Below are 15,405 nucleotides of genomic sequence, written 5' to 3'. Positions count from 1 at the left end.
TTTGGTCACCTACAACATAGGGGACAAATAACAGCACTGGAGATCCTTGGTCCTTATTGATAAAGGAGAAAAATAGGTAACCTTAAGACACGAATTCATTTCACCTTATAATAAACACCTAAAAACCCCAAGATGAATCATAACCCAAAACTATCTATTTCTCTCCACCATAAAAGATCTTGAGTGTCAATCACCTAGGTGTAAACACTTACATAGTCAATAACCAATATCTGAACTCAGAACAATAATTTTTATTCTTAATATGTCTATCCATCAGAATCAGATGGTCTGCTGGAGGATATTCTTTATGCAAAAGAAAGTTACTTAACACAGTAGTTCAGAGTTGTAATGTTAGATACGTGCACTGAACAAGATGTCAGAATGGTCTGGGGCTTAAATACTCAAATTCTGATTTCTGTTTTCCAATTACAGTGGTAAACATCCTACAACAGAGACTAGAAGCTTATGGACAGATTCTCTGCGTGTTCTTTTCCATCACATAAAGAATATATTAGAAGCACGAATGATAAAAGCTTTGCCAGCCAGTGCAGCAAACCTTTTTCATACTACAAAAAAGGGAGGCAATCCCAGTAAGAAAATAGTCAGTCTAGCAGCTATATCAAGGGACTGATGAATACATGACTTGCTCTATCCATCTCAAGCTCACAGAATATTTTGGGAACCAAATTTCACAACTCGATAGTAATGCATTCTTTTATTTCATAGTCAAGGTGCAAAGAGTATCAAGTCAAATAAATGTGATACAGATAATTTGTAGGGTTAAGTCTAGTATATGCAAAAATCTGACTTGAGTATATCATGAAGCATTACACATCTACAATACAAAAGAAATACATTAAGAATTGGTTCAATGACTGTAACTTTAGAACTCTACAAAATAATTGATTAGGTGAGTTTGCTTCTTCCCAGACAATAAAATATGAAACAAAATAAATGTGAGCCTCACTACTTTCATTCGTTTCATGCACAAAAGCCTTATGCTCACTGAAATTCAAATACGTTACAAGGCAAAAGCTCCTTATAGGATAAAACACACAAGTTTTTCCTTACCAAGCCAGCCTCGTGCCTTCTTGATAGTGCTCTCTGCTGTCATCTGTGAGATCACTGACTTAATCTCCTGTTTTGCAGATTGCTAGAAACTTCAAATGGCAAAAAGAGTATACTTAATTGTGAAGACTCAGAGGAAGCAATGAGAAGCAGTGGGTCAAAACAAGCAATCCTTAAGAGCAGACACCATTCCATTTTCTCAGAAAGAGGCTGCCATACAAGTGGAGCAGTATTAGATAAAATGAGGTCTAAGACATCTGAGAAAATAAAGCAGATGATGGCATTAAGAGTCATCTGAAAGTTCCAAACATGTCTCTGAAAACATACAGTGAAACACAGAACAGAAGTGTGGATGATCAAAAAGATCACAAGAGTGAGAAACAGATCAGGACTATGGAATGTGAGTAAAATTTGCAGAGGAAAATGTGAATAAGAAATGACCATGGCTCGTAACATAAAAGCTAAGGGCTTTTGCCCAAAAAGCTAAGGACTTAATGACACTATCATCTGATTTGATGATCAGAGAGGGCTGGAGTGCCTCTCCTGTGCAGAAAAGCTGAGGGAACTAGGACTGCTCAGTCTGGAGAAGAGAAGGCTCTGTAGAGACCTTATTGTGGTATTCCAGTACTTGAGAGGAGCTCATACACAGGAGGGAGACTAACCTTTTACACAGGCAGATACAGACAGGATAAGAGGGAACAGTTTTAAACTAAAAGAAGGGAAATTTGGGTTAGGTGTTAAACAGAAATTCTTTACTCAGAGAGCAGTGAGTTACTGGCACAGGCTACCCAGAGAAGCTGTAGATGCTCCATCCCTGACAGTGCTCAAGGCCAGGTTGGATGGGTCCTGGGCTAATCTAATGGGTGGCAACCTTGCCAATGGCAGCAGGGCTGGAACTAGATGATCTTCAAGGCCCCTTCCAACACAAGCCATTTTATGAGTCTACGATCATGGGCTTGACAAACAAACAGCTATTAACTTTTGATAAAATAGAAAACTATCTCAGGTAATTTTTTTTGCCACAGACATCATGTGGGTCAAAATCATAAAAACAAAATGATGAAAAAATGAGAAAAAGAAGGGAAAACAGATACAACAAATCTGTAAATGTTAAGGAACTGCAGCTCAGGAAATCTCTGATTGGTGGAAGCTGTAGCACTCCAGGAAAAAATTATAGTTGTCCTGCCTTTAATATATCTTTCTCTGTATATCTTTAGTGCTCCTTAAATACTGAGCAGTTCAGGACTTAGCTGCATCCCTCACAAAAAGAAATGACAGTAAAGCAGGTTTATGTTCTAGTGCTTTTAGAAACAGGGAGCCAGAAAAGAACTTACTTTCACATTCATATTTGTTGCATTTCGTTTTTCCTCTTCAGACCTCATATTCTAGAAAGTCAGAATCACTTTGTCTAGACCCTTACTATAATTCAGCAACAAATACAGCTGCATCAGGTTGTAAGTCAGTGTTTATAGACAAGCAGGATTTGACTGAAAAAGGGAAGACAATTACTTATGATGCTTATTTTTCTCTCACTGAAGTTTATTCAGTTAATGGCTACAAAGCATGCTAAACTAAGTGAAAGATGCAGTGTAATTATTAAATTCTATTATTCATAGATACTAGATTGCTATGTAAAGGAAGACCAGATATGTATTTAAATGAAACAGATTAAGATGACAAATTTAAAAAGAAAATAATTCACAACCAGCTCATCAGGATTTTGTGGAAAAAAGAATGACAGTAGTATTTCCACAACAGAAAGTATATAAAAAATAGTCAATATGAGTAAATCACTCAGTGTCTGTTTCATGGTGCTTTATCTGCTGTTTTTTGGGTGATAACATCTACAGCATATTGAAAATAAAAGTTTTTTTTTTTTTTTTTTAGTCTAAATCTACGAATGAAATTAGCATCAGCTGTGCTATCATTCAACAAGACCAGGACAGACTGGATAGCTGGGTAGGGAGGAACTTGATGAGGTTTAAAAAGAGCAAGCAGAGAGTCTTTTACCTGGGGAGGAATAATCGCATGCTTCAGCACAGATGAGGAGATGACCTACTAGAGATGAACTCTACTGAGAAGGACCTGGGAGTCCTGGTGGTGAACAGGTTGGCTATGAGCCAGAAGTGTGCCCTTGTGGCCAAGATGGCCAATGGTAGCCTGGGATGCATTACAAAGAGCGTGGACAGTAGGTAGAGGGGTTGAGGGAGGCGATCCTGCCCCTCTACTCTGCCCTGGTCAGGTCACATTCAGACTTACTGTGTCGAGTTCTGGTCTCCCCAGTTCAAAAAAGACAGAAATCTCCTAGGAGTCCGCTAGAGGGCCACAAAGATGATAAAGGGCCTGGAGCACCTCCTGTATGAGAAAAGGCTGAGTAACCTGAGCCTGTTCAGCCCGGGGAAGAGAAAACGGGGGGAGATCTGATCAGCATTTATAAATATCGAAAAGGAAATGGGATGCAAATGGATGAAGCCAAGCTCTTCTCAGTGGTGCATAGCGATAGGACAAGGAGCGATGGCCTAAAACTCGAACATAGAAAGTTCCATACTAACATGTAGAAGAACTCCTTTACAGTAAGGATAACAGAGCACTAGAACAGGCTGCCCACAGAGGTTGTGGAGTCTTCTTCTATGGAGATATTCAAGACCTATTTGAACGCCTACCTGTACGACCTGCTGTGGGCTACCTGCTTTAGCAGGAGGGTTGGACTCCATGATCTCTTGAGGTCCCTTCCAACACCTGTAATTCTGTGATCACAGCACGTATTTAGTTCTTCTGAAAACAATCTGATCCTTAATCTTATCATTTTTGTTTAGTTTCACCTCCAAAACTTACTTTGCTTCCAAGTGCCTAGAATTTTGAAGCAAAAAGAATGCACCTAATTGACACTTGTACTTATTAAGGTCACAAAGGTTACCATTCAAAATGATAACATAGAGGAAACTGGGAAGCTATTATCTAATTTTTACTTCAAGTTAAACAAATTTGACCAGAAATATGATCTTACTGCTGTTTTATTCTTTCTTTTTCTTTAAAGAATTTCTATCTGGAAGGAAAATGAGGCTCCTCTATAGCTTCATTTCTGTTTTTCAACCTTTCCCAATTACATGAAGAAAATTGAAGACAGATTTTAAATATCACAGCATAATTTACACTAGAGTTCTAATAATGTATTACTAGATTTGATGATGGAAAACTGGCTGTATTTAAGGTCATTGTGACACATATTACAACAAATCCTAATGAAGCAAGGACTTGTACAAACCCTTTGAAGCTCACTCATTAATACATTTGCTCAGTAAAGTATCACAGAAGATCTACATGAACACAGATTTCATATTTTTGATTCAAGTCAAATTAACTGGTAAAAGGAGTGAATGAAATAAAGTAATGGTGTCCACAGAGGGGATTTTTTTTTTTTTTAATGAGATACCAGCGTATTTTCAATCACTTAAATTTTGTTTCTGCCAGTTAATTTCCATTCTCTGCAATGGTACTTGAGCATGTGAACTATCAGTCCTGTCCCAAAGGATTGGAGGAATATGTGACAAATAATTGGTTTAATTTGGATAAATACTCAGACTGTCAGTGTCACATTCAGTCACTTGAAGAGGAATCTTCCATCTGTATAACACAGAAGATATTTTTTTTCATATAGCTGTCACCAGATAACTGATGACCAGTATTGTATGTAAAGTGAAAGCAGTTGCTCCCAGCACATTTAATGTGCTCAAATACATAATGTAGTTTAGGTATTGCAACATTATGTGTACATCACATTTTTATTAGACTTTCACATTCTACTATTATTTATAACTATAGATACAGATTTAAAGAATTGTGTAAATCCAAACTGAACTCTAATCTGAGCTTTTTTTTTTTTTCTCCTCCATAGGTTCAAGGTGCAGAGGTAGTTTCTGAAATTACTTATTTTCTGATAATCAAGTTAAAAAAAAGTTCTTCCCGTATAACATGGGAGAAAATAAGAAGAGAGAGTATAGTAGAGGCAAACTACTGTTTTCCTCTGAAACCAAGAACTTTAACTTCCTGCTAAGGCTTTTGCAATCAAATAATGTAGTTAATTTCAATTGCATTTAGGAATAATCTCTTACTCATTTAGCAAATTCTGCATAAAATGGCAAAGTGAATTTGGTAGGATGTCAACTGGTTAACTAACTGACATCGTTCAACCAAAGCTTTTAATATAGAAAATATCAATTTGACCTTTTTAGGTGACTGTTTTGAAATCATTTTTGGTCTGTTTCTGTCAGAGGTTCTGAATGGTCCAGTCTGGGACCAGTTCAGCCTGGTCCCATCACTAAATGGAGCAGAAGGACCCATCAACCCTTGTCCAGGAGAGGAGGAAGATGGGTAGAGAACAAGGGAGGAAGATTAGCCTAAAAACAGAACAGTGGCAAAGAACTAAGGGAGAAAACTAATTTACTAAATATGATAGTGGAATGTGAGATAACACGATATAATAGAATACAATTGGAATTGAAGCTAATAAATCAAATAAAATGAGAGTGTCCAAAACCACAGGCCTTACTCTAATGCTATAGTTGAGATGGCTGGGGAGCTCATACCACAGAGATGAAGAATAAAAGAAGGATAGTCTCATGACTCATGAGCAGTTTTCTCTTTCCCTCTAAACAGAAAAATGGAAATGGAACAGTGAATGTTTTCTGGCATTTGTAGTTCTCTTCTGAGAAAGGAATATATTTATACTGTTTCCTTTGCGTCTCTGTATTTTGGTGTTCTGGTAATTTGTGATTTATATTTTCAGAGTTACTCCAGAAACTGCTTAAGTTGTCTTTTCAGAGTTTGTTGTTGTTGTTGTTGTTTGGTGGTGGTTTTTTGTGTGTTTTTTTTTCAATGCATACATATGTCTTTGTCAAAAATAATACTCATAATAAAAAAGTACAATTGCAAATAAATGAACAGAATGATTTTCAGTATAAGAAGTTAATAATTTACAAAAACAAGAGAAAAAGACAATGAGAAAATGAGAGGTACAGGTCATGACACAGCAACAGCATGTGATACTCAGCAGAAGATGGGATTTCAAAGGCAATTTGGTACCTTACACTCTAATTAACAGAACTAATTAAGAGTTAAACAAAAAAATTACACAGAGCTCTGTCTTGGGTTTACACGGTAAAGTTTTAGTATTGGGGGCAGGTACAGTGATGACCCGTTGTGAGAACACAACAGAATTATAAAAGTAAATGCTGTATTTTGGCATGAGGATGCTAAAACCAGAAACAGCAAGCTCATTGAGTTCTTCCAACTTTCTGAACCAGAGTGGAAGTTCTCTTACTACATAAATCTGGAATGAGTATATTTACTAGAATACTTAATTACAGGGAGCCAGTGGGTTGGTGGCAATGCCTACATTGGTTTAGGCCAACATCTTACAGTTGTCCTTTGGGCCTGGGGGTCTCAGGGTCTTTGGAGTCAAATCATACAGTTACGACCTTACTCTGAAGAAAACTGTTCTGATATGTATGATCAGAACCTCAGATTAACCAGTGACAATGTCTGTAGGTGAGAATAAGCAAAGACAGAAACAATGTGAACAAAAACAATGTTTAAATTGTGCTTTTTCAAAAACAACAAGTACCACAGCCTGAAGTAAGAAGCAGCATAAAATTGAGAGGTATCTACACAGACACCCAACCTATCCCTTTCCTGTCATATCCTAACATTAGCTACTGTAAAAATAGAAAGAACTATTTGGATGGTACCAAATTAGAAAGAACACCTATAAAGAATAGTTTAAGAAAATTGTGCTAGACTGTATTGAAAAAAAATTTTTTCATTGAAAAAAATCATGGAAAACTTATTCTGCTTGCTTTTTAGGAATTGTAAGCATACAACCAGGTCTGACCCAGATAATTTCAGGAGACAGCTACAGTCACATACACAATGTACTGTTCCATGTATCTGTACAGGGCCTTCTGGGGGAAGGCAGCATTGATTGCAATAAAGCAAAAGTGACTAAGTGGAAGAGAAGAAAGGCTTATTGCCTTGTCATTGCTGCTGCATTTTAGGGCACCTCTTCTGAGGTCGAAGAAAGAGGGATGACAGTTTCCCCAAAGAATGGCTGAGCAAGCTCCTTCTGGAGATAGAAAATGCCTGCAGCAGACTGTAAACACAGACATTCCTAATCTCATTTCTCCTCCTCTTCCATTCTACCCACTCAAAAATGCTGCCTAAATTTCATTCCCCTAGGCAATAAAGAAATCTATGAAACTTCCACTAAACCTAGGAAGCCACCCTTCTTAATCATGTCTCCAACCCTTTTTATTGTAACTTGTTTTTCAGTGCAAACCTGACCTTTATACAAAGAGTCACTTTCTTCTAAGTTAGTGTTTTATGTTCTAATGCAGGATGTCCTTAGGCATAGAATCATTCAGTGCTTTGAGGTGTTTGTTCTTAAAGAAAAGAAAAACAGCATTTCATCTCCAGGTTGTGGCCTACTTGGAAGGCTGCCAATTGGCAAGTCAAACCTTAAAGCTCTTATGTTGCAGAACCATTTCTGGTACAATTTTCCTGTTACTGCAGAATGGCACACGCCTACAGAAGTGAAGCATTACACATCACCTACCAATTTTTTCACTTTTACTGACCTATACAGAAATAAAATTTATCATGGCTGTAAGCCCCTTCGTATTCATGTAAGTAGGTCTGCTCAAACATGTTGCTGATTTGATTTACAGTGTTAGTGTTTGTAAAAATACATAGTCAAACAAATAGCAAGTGGTCAATTCAAGAGAATTCAAACATTATCTTGAAGTTAATCTTCTGTTAATTCAAGTCTGGGTGGCCAAGCTATGCCACCAGAATACAGTTTGGAAAATAGAACACTCAGAATTGGTGCAAACATTGGAAAGCAAATGACAAGTTATTTCCCAATACTTGCCAACAATATTTAAGAGACATTTTCTTGTATTTATGGATATTACTGCAAAGGATTCCAGGAGAAAAATTAGATTCTCTTCCAGTCTGCAACATAAATACAGCAAAACTTTTTAAGAGCTAAAATAATCCTTGAATCTCAACACAACACAAAAGAAAATCTCTAATGCAGGGGAGGTAAGCAGCAACAGATCTCAAGAATGCCTGATTAAAGTAAAAATTCAGAAACAATTATAATCTTGTTTGATACTTTCTGACACTAGGAATACAAACAATGTATGAATGTTATCTAGCAGTAAAAGCATAAAAAATGTCAATGTTAAAAACTTCCTCAGTGAACCAGGACAACAAGCCCCTAAAATGTTAATGTTGCAGTATGCTTCTGTTCGCTCAGTTCAGAAGGTAACTGCACCTGTACAGTGGAAGCTGGTCTGCTCTAAAGAAAAAAGCTGGCCGCAACTGTGAAAGGAAAAAGAACCAATAATTATAAGTCACAGTGGTACAATCAGCTCTCACACTATGAAAAACTATGCAGTCTACCAACACAGATTTCCAGTGCTATTGGACTCATTGCATTGCACATCTTTCAAGTACTGTACCCAGAAATAGTAGAGAAAAGAGAATAAGCTTAACCTTAGAAACTACATCCAGACCTCCTGGGCTGTACTGTTAAAAACCTTTTGCACCTTATTTTTATTGATTTTTTGTGGCAGAGAAGTCTAAGCAAGTCTAGTGGAAAGAAAACACTAAAAATAAAATAATGAAATATCTCACAAGTGATATCAATCTATTTTAAAAAGGGAATAAGTATTTGGCAATATTTGATTTTATTATTTGTTGAGCTAGGGAATTAATCTTGTGACATTTTATTTTCAATTAAACATGCATTTTTAAACAGAGTATTGCATTGATGTCAATGGTTTTCTCATGTAATGAGAAGACTTCCACCATGTTCTTAGGGCAAAAAAAGTGATAATTCTGGCAGTTTTCCATTATAAGACCTGTTTAACAGCTGAATAGTAATTAGAAAAAATCGACACTAGAAGACAGATACTGAGCTCTTTGTAGCACATAGTGAATCTAAACTGTGCTGTTTAAAACTTTAATGTCATATGAAAGCAAGATATTCTTCCCTTGAAGTCACTGACGAGAAAGACAGGAGGGAAGCACTCTTCTTTTGTAGAATTTAGGAAACAGTGTGCATTTTGTAATTAAGGCAAAGTAAATTGAGAGGGTATGAGAGGAATGGATACATACAAACTACAAATCTCCTATGAACATATACAATTCCACATACGAACTAAAAGTTCTGATGAGTTCCTAATGGCAGTAATCTCAAAATAGTACATAGTTTCCAGAAACCATTACATTTTATTTTTAATGTTTCAAATAAACATAAAAATAAATCTAACTCCTGATTTTTTTATTTTTACTTTTATTTATTACATAGCTGCAGAACTCATTTGCAAGCATCAAAGCTTAAAAAATTCTGCTGAAAAGTAAACACTGCCTTCTTTGCTTGTAGTTGGTTATGTTACTCTGCATTATTTATTACTTTGTGACACTGCATACTTTTTATGTGCTTCCAACAACAAGGAAGAGATAGATAAAATAGTCTGATCTCTTTTCCTGTTTGTTGTAAAAGGGAATTTTTCAGGACATAAGTTTAAATAGGTTATGACTGTATTTCCTGTCTGGTAAGTTCCAACATTGAGACAGAATGGAACCATTTGCATATTCATGAATATTACTGAAAATATTCAAATACATTCCACATTTAGAAATACATGTCTTAGCAACTCCTAATTATTGATTCTTCCACTAGAAAAATCCTTCTGAATAGTAGCTTCTAAAGGATATCCAGGAAGATGTTATCAACCTAATTCATTTGTATCCTTTGGGAATTTTTCAAAGACAATATTAAAATTTAGTAGAAAAAAGAACAGTACACTGTGAGAAGTTTTAAGACTGGAAGCCTTTTGTAGATGTGAGCCAGGGAAAGTAGTAGTATGAAGAGATGGGGAGAAATCCCAGATCAGAAAAGAAATACTTTTCACTCATTAGTATAAAAGCCTCTGAAGTCTGAATAGGAAAAGAAAATGAACTGTTTCACTTTAGTGAACTGTTTAGATCACTGCCTATGTCAGAAGTACAAATCACATTGTACAAACTTACTCTTTACTTTTTATAACCTTAGTGAACTACAGTTCAGAAGAACAGATCCTCCTATTGAACCAGGAAACCATATCCTTTCAAGGATTCGGATAACTCATTTTTTGTTACGGGTGAGTGAAGCAATTAAAGCTGTTGAAACCTACAGAGTCAGGACTCAGTAGGGGTGGGTTTTTTTTCTCCTTTTCTGATTTGGACCAACACTCTGTACAAACAAAACACACTGTGGTGCACAGCACACTGTCTCAGGTGAAATAACTAAGTATTGTGCTTGAAATTTGCATTTGTCTGCCAATATGCTTGTCTTCCTTGGCAAGCCACAAAGAATAATTTTGTGTGATTTATTACATCTTTATTATTAGAAGTTCAGTGTTCGTATATCAACTGTTCTTTCCTTCCAGCAAACTCTGAAAGTTCATTTCAAAATGAAGCTGCTGCTGCAACAGTTAGGCTGTCCTCTCCTTCATAAAAGCAGAGAATGCTCAGTAAGGAAACCCCAGCATTATGTTGGACATTTATTTCTTTAAAGTTGAAATAAATCTACCTATACATCCCTTGGGAATATTACTTCACTGTTACACATGAAGCTAGAAAATTTAATATGGTGATCTTAGATATAGGCAACTTTTCAGATCGGAGATGTGCACACAAAACAGACAAATATTTTCATTACATTTTGTTAAACTATTATAGCTTCAACTTGATTCAGTATCAAAATTAGAAAAAAATGAAGTAACTCCTTCCTTTAAAAGTATTTCTCATTACCTTATCTTTCCTTCATCCATCATGAATTCAGGACATACATTCTCATACACTCCAAGATGCAGAGATTAATACTTTAGCTCATGCCTGATATTGATTTTAGATTTAGCTTTAACAGTTTTTTTCAGCTAGCAGGTGCTAAAAATCAAAACTCTACCAAGGCAGAGAGGGTTTCACAAGGAAAGATGATTATCAGGGTTACGTGATTTCAAAGATCTCAAGTGATCTGAGCTGGAAAGTCTGCTGTCCACAGTAATCAAAAGCACACGGCACTTCCAGCTGTTGTATATATTTCTGACCCTAGAGCAGCTCACAAAACACTCACTCTATCCAATAGCACTGGGCAGTGTTTGCTTTACTCAAAACAACTGTCGTCTACACTGCAGCAGCATCTAAACTTGCAGAACAGGCTCAAAACTCAAGTTCTTCCTTTGTAATATCACTACTGGCAGATAGCAAAACATACCTACAGTCTGATCTACAGACAGCAAAATAACTCAACTTGCAGGGACTGCTATTTTACTCTTTGTGACATTTATCACTGACTTAGAGCTAACACATATTAAATAACAAATTATTTACCATTTTCTATTACCTAATATACTGAAGTATATTATCAAAATCTGAAAAGCTTTATTATGCTTATATATTGCTAAAATTTACTTATAATCTACAGTATCATTAACTGTCCAACTTGCTAATCTTTAGTTACATTAACTGGACTGTTTCATGAAGTTCAGTACTACTTCAGTTGTTTTTACCATTTGTTCTTTCCATCACTGCTACTTTTATTGTTTCAGTTTCAAACCTCTACTGTTTAACAGTGAACTTCAATTACGTGATTGTTCGAGGCTATCTAGAAAGCATTCTAATGTGGTTTGTTGCCAGTTTTAGAAACCAGCTATTACTGGTCTGAAATAATAGAAATTAAACAACAAATAACAAATTTGTCTGAAAGACCTTCTGAAAAGGGTCTTCAACTTTGGATACTGAAAGCAGTAACTTGGAGGAACATGTTCAACTAGAGTTCTAAACACAGAAATTCAAAAATAAGCACATTAAATTACTTGTTGACTGACAATTGTAAGAATTCCTAAAAGAGATCTGAACTGTCTGAAGTAGCAGAATTTAGAATAATAACTGCTAGAATAATTAGAAAAGAGAGGAGGTTTCACTACTTCGGCAGACTCGTTTCTGTACCAGCTGCTCTATTTTCCCAGCAAATGGACGGGTCATTTCAAAATGAGGCTTGACTAAATGCAGTGGACAGAGAAACAGGAAGAGACAAACAAAAACACTTATGAACCGTAAAACAAAATAAGTTGTGCCACCATAAATGCATCCTTGGCACAAACCAAGAAGAGCAGACAGAGGTTGTACCACTAATTTACTACACTCGGTTTTCAGTTCACAAACATGGCTCAAGTAACACTTAGTTCTCTGTCTCTAGAGACCACAGCCTGAATGTCAAAGGTGTTGATGTCTCTTAAGATCTGTTCCTATACAACAAAACACAACTACTAACAACCATTTTTTAATATGGCATGCTGCTTTAGGACAGGAAATTTTATTTATAATCACTAGCAGAGTTTGAGCTAAGTACCATAGTATTAATTTTCCCTAGTTCGATGATCATCTGCAATTGTAAAATAGCCTTCCAGCACAGCTCTGCCACTAGCACCACGTGATATTATGGCTCTCCAGCACATGATAAAGGAAACAGGAAAGGAATGGATCAAACAGTACTGAAATCACATTTCCTGCTACTCTTAAACATGTGCTCCTCATCTGCCTTACTCTAAAATCTGCTTGGCTAGAAATAACCAACAATGAAAATAATTATTTTTCAAATTGTATAGAAAACAACATGAATGGAAGTGGAAAAACACAAGGCTGAAATGAACCAGCATTCAACACAGCCCAGATGCAGTTGAAAGCAGAAGCAGTGCTGATTATTCTTTAGAAAGAAACACAATCTCAAAACACGCTGAAAGAGAAATAAAATATCTTCAGAAGAACACATCCGAGGATAAAGAATGTCTACTTTTTCACTTGTAGTATCTAATTACTAGCAAAGGTTTATTTTGCCTTTCATTTTTGTATTTTTCTTATTTGAACCACATTTTACTCAGAGTTACACCTCAAATATTTCTTCCTAACAGTCTCAGTGCTGATGGATTTCAGATTGGAAAATGTAATTGCTTTTCTGGGATTTTACTACATTCATTTGGTAACAAAACTGCTGAAAAGCATCACAGTGGATGAACTGCAGGTAAATGATCCAAGACAGATTTAATCTAATTTATCTACTAAATCACTTTAATTAGTTTTGGACTGTCAGCTCCTAGTTCTATGTTTTTTAAACAAAGAACAACAACACAACTTCTTATTTGAAAGGAGCTCACCGCCTTCCTCAAGCCAAATAATCTCCCAGAAATTCAAAGACATGTAAACAAACCCGTAGTTTTGTTCAGTACATGCTTTAAGAGAACACCTTGCAGAGTATCAACAGTATACCACTTCCAGTTTGGTAACACAAAAAATAACTGACATCTGTCATCTTGAAAAGTGTTCTTCACCTTTATTATCTAGTAGCTTCTGACTCTGCCAGATATTAAGCAGTCTTGTTTGAACTGATTTAAATTCACATTTATTTTAATGCATGCTCACAAAAACTGATATCTGCCCCTTGGTTTGTTTTTCTGCATTGCTTATTCATGTCAGATACAGCAGTATAAAGTCAAAGTCTGTAAAACTAAATACAGTAATGACTGCTACTCCAAAGCGTAGGCAGCTGTTATTAACAATTTAAATAAATCAAAGAAATATATATATTTATATTTAATTTTGGACCAACAAAATGCAAACCAGTCTTTTGGTTTTTTTTGCTTTTTAAATGTACAGCATGTGAATAAACAATAGATGTTACTGCCTTCTTGTAAATAGTACTTCCTTACTCCTCAGCAGCAACTGTTTTGAAAGAAGCCTCATATCAATATTAAAGAAGAAACTGTGAAATAAAGCCATTATTTTAATATTAAAGAATTTCCAAAATTATATCCAAAGATGAAGCCCATCTACAAATCATACTAGCAGTTCTAACAGTGCACATACAGGTCTTGCTCAGGTGCCATGAGAGTCTTGTCCAAACATTTTTCAGTGAAGAGGAACAAGAAAGAGAAAATAATAAAATGAACATAGATTGAAACAGATATCTTCCCCAGTCACCACAGTCTTAAAAGCTGATGCATTTTTTTTTTTTAATCTAGTGGGAATTCCTATCCATATTAAAAACTGTGCACCTAATTAAGCCTTTTTCCCCCTTCCTTGGCAATATGAAGTTATGTACTACTATGGCACACAACTCTCTGTGCAATGGAATGGACAGAGTGGCAACTGAACTCACACTACTGCTGTAAAAATGAACTGTTTGGCCTTTAGTTAGATTCACACATTTGCATAAGGAGCTATCTGGTGACAAAATGTTTATTCTTCTTTGCCTCAATTTACATATCAAGGAGCCAAAGAATGTCCTGATGGATCAACAAAATAAATGATTTATTCTGAATTACAGAAGAAATCTTTCTGTTTGCTAGGAAAGCTGGGAAGAGACCAGAACAGCACCCTACAGGTCATGGAATTAAAACCCTAGTAATACAAATAGCAGAAAGGAGATTTACAGATGAGGAAATATGAAAGCGGGATCTGAGATATGTATCTCAGATATGAGAGACATAGGATCAGAAACATTGAGGTGATGAGTCTGTTCTCAAGAGCTGACTCTCCTCACAGGACTTACACCTGGGGCAAATACACACACACACAAAAAACTGGCTCTTCCATCCACCCCATTCATTTTTGGTGCTAGAAATAGACCAGTTGTAACACATGAAATTTGCAGGAGCCAAGCTGCTAAGTACAATCCTTGTGTGATAAGAAAAAGTAATTAGTTCAACCACTACCTAGCCCAGGATTCTTTTTAATGTTGGGAATAGGAGAGGGTGTCACAGAAGTGTGTAAGGACATGGCAAACATATAGTAATGATTTTGAAATATGCTCCCCCAGGCTCCAAAAATTTGCAACTTGTGAACTTCACAAGCCAAAGATTTTCTTGTTGCATTTAATACCTTTTAATGAACCCTCTCATGAATTTATACATATTGCTTTAGGAACCCATGTAATTTTTAGTATCCACAGCATCCTACAAAAATTGATCCACAGCTAAATTATACTATGCGGAGAATACCAGTGGAATTCCCAGTAATTTCAACCGGGCTGAGGGTATTTTTCCACTTAGAACACACAGAGTTAAAAGAGAAAACAAATTATGTTATCCTCTTCTCTAACCTGCTTAAAGACGACAGCTAAAAGGAACTATTCCTGCACCACCTAAAAGCTGTGGGAAAATCTAACTCCATGTTACATGGTTATTTGGACATACTATTAGCAGTTCTACAGTTCTATGAAATTAGCTCCAAAAC

The 15,405-nt window shown here is 36.0% G+C and overlaps 1 protein-coding gene across 1 annotated transcript in view; it reads right to left on the bottom strand.

Moving 5' to 3' along the window:
• Positions 1–15,405, bottom strand: part of EYS (eyes shut homolog) — a 676,382-nt gene that overhangs the window by 151,622 nt on the left and 509,355 nt on the right. The gene's annotated exons all lie outside the window — the stretch shown is intronic.

The sequence above is a fragment of the Gallus gallus genome, chromosome 3 (genome assembly GCF_016699485.2).
Source record: "Gallus gallus isolate bGalGal1 chromosome 3, bGalGal1.mat.broiler.GRCg7b, whole genome shotgun sequence".
Lineage (NCBI taxonomy): Eukaryota > Metazoa > Chordata > Aves > Galliformes > Phasianidae > Gallus > Gallus gallus.
The sequence above is the reverse complement of the archived record's forward strand: the minus strand, read 5'-3'. Positions and strand labels throughout refer to the sequence as shown.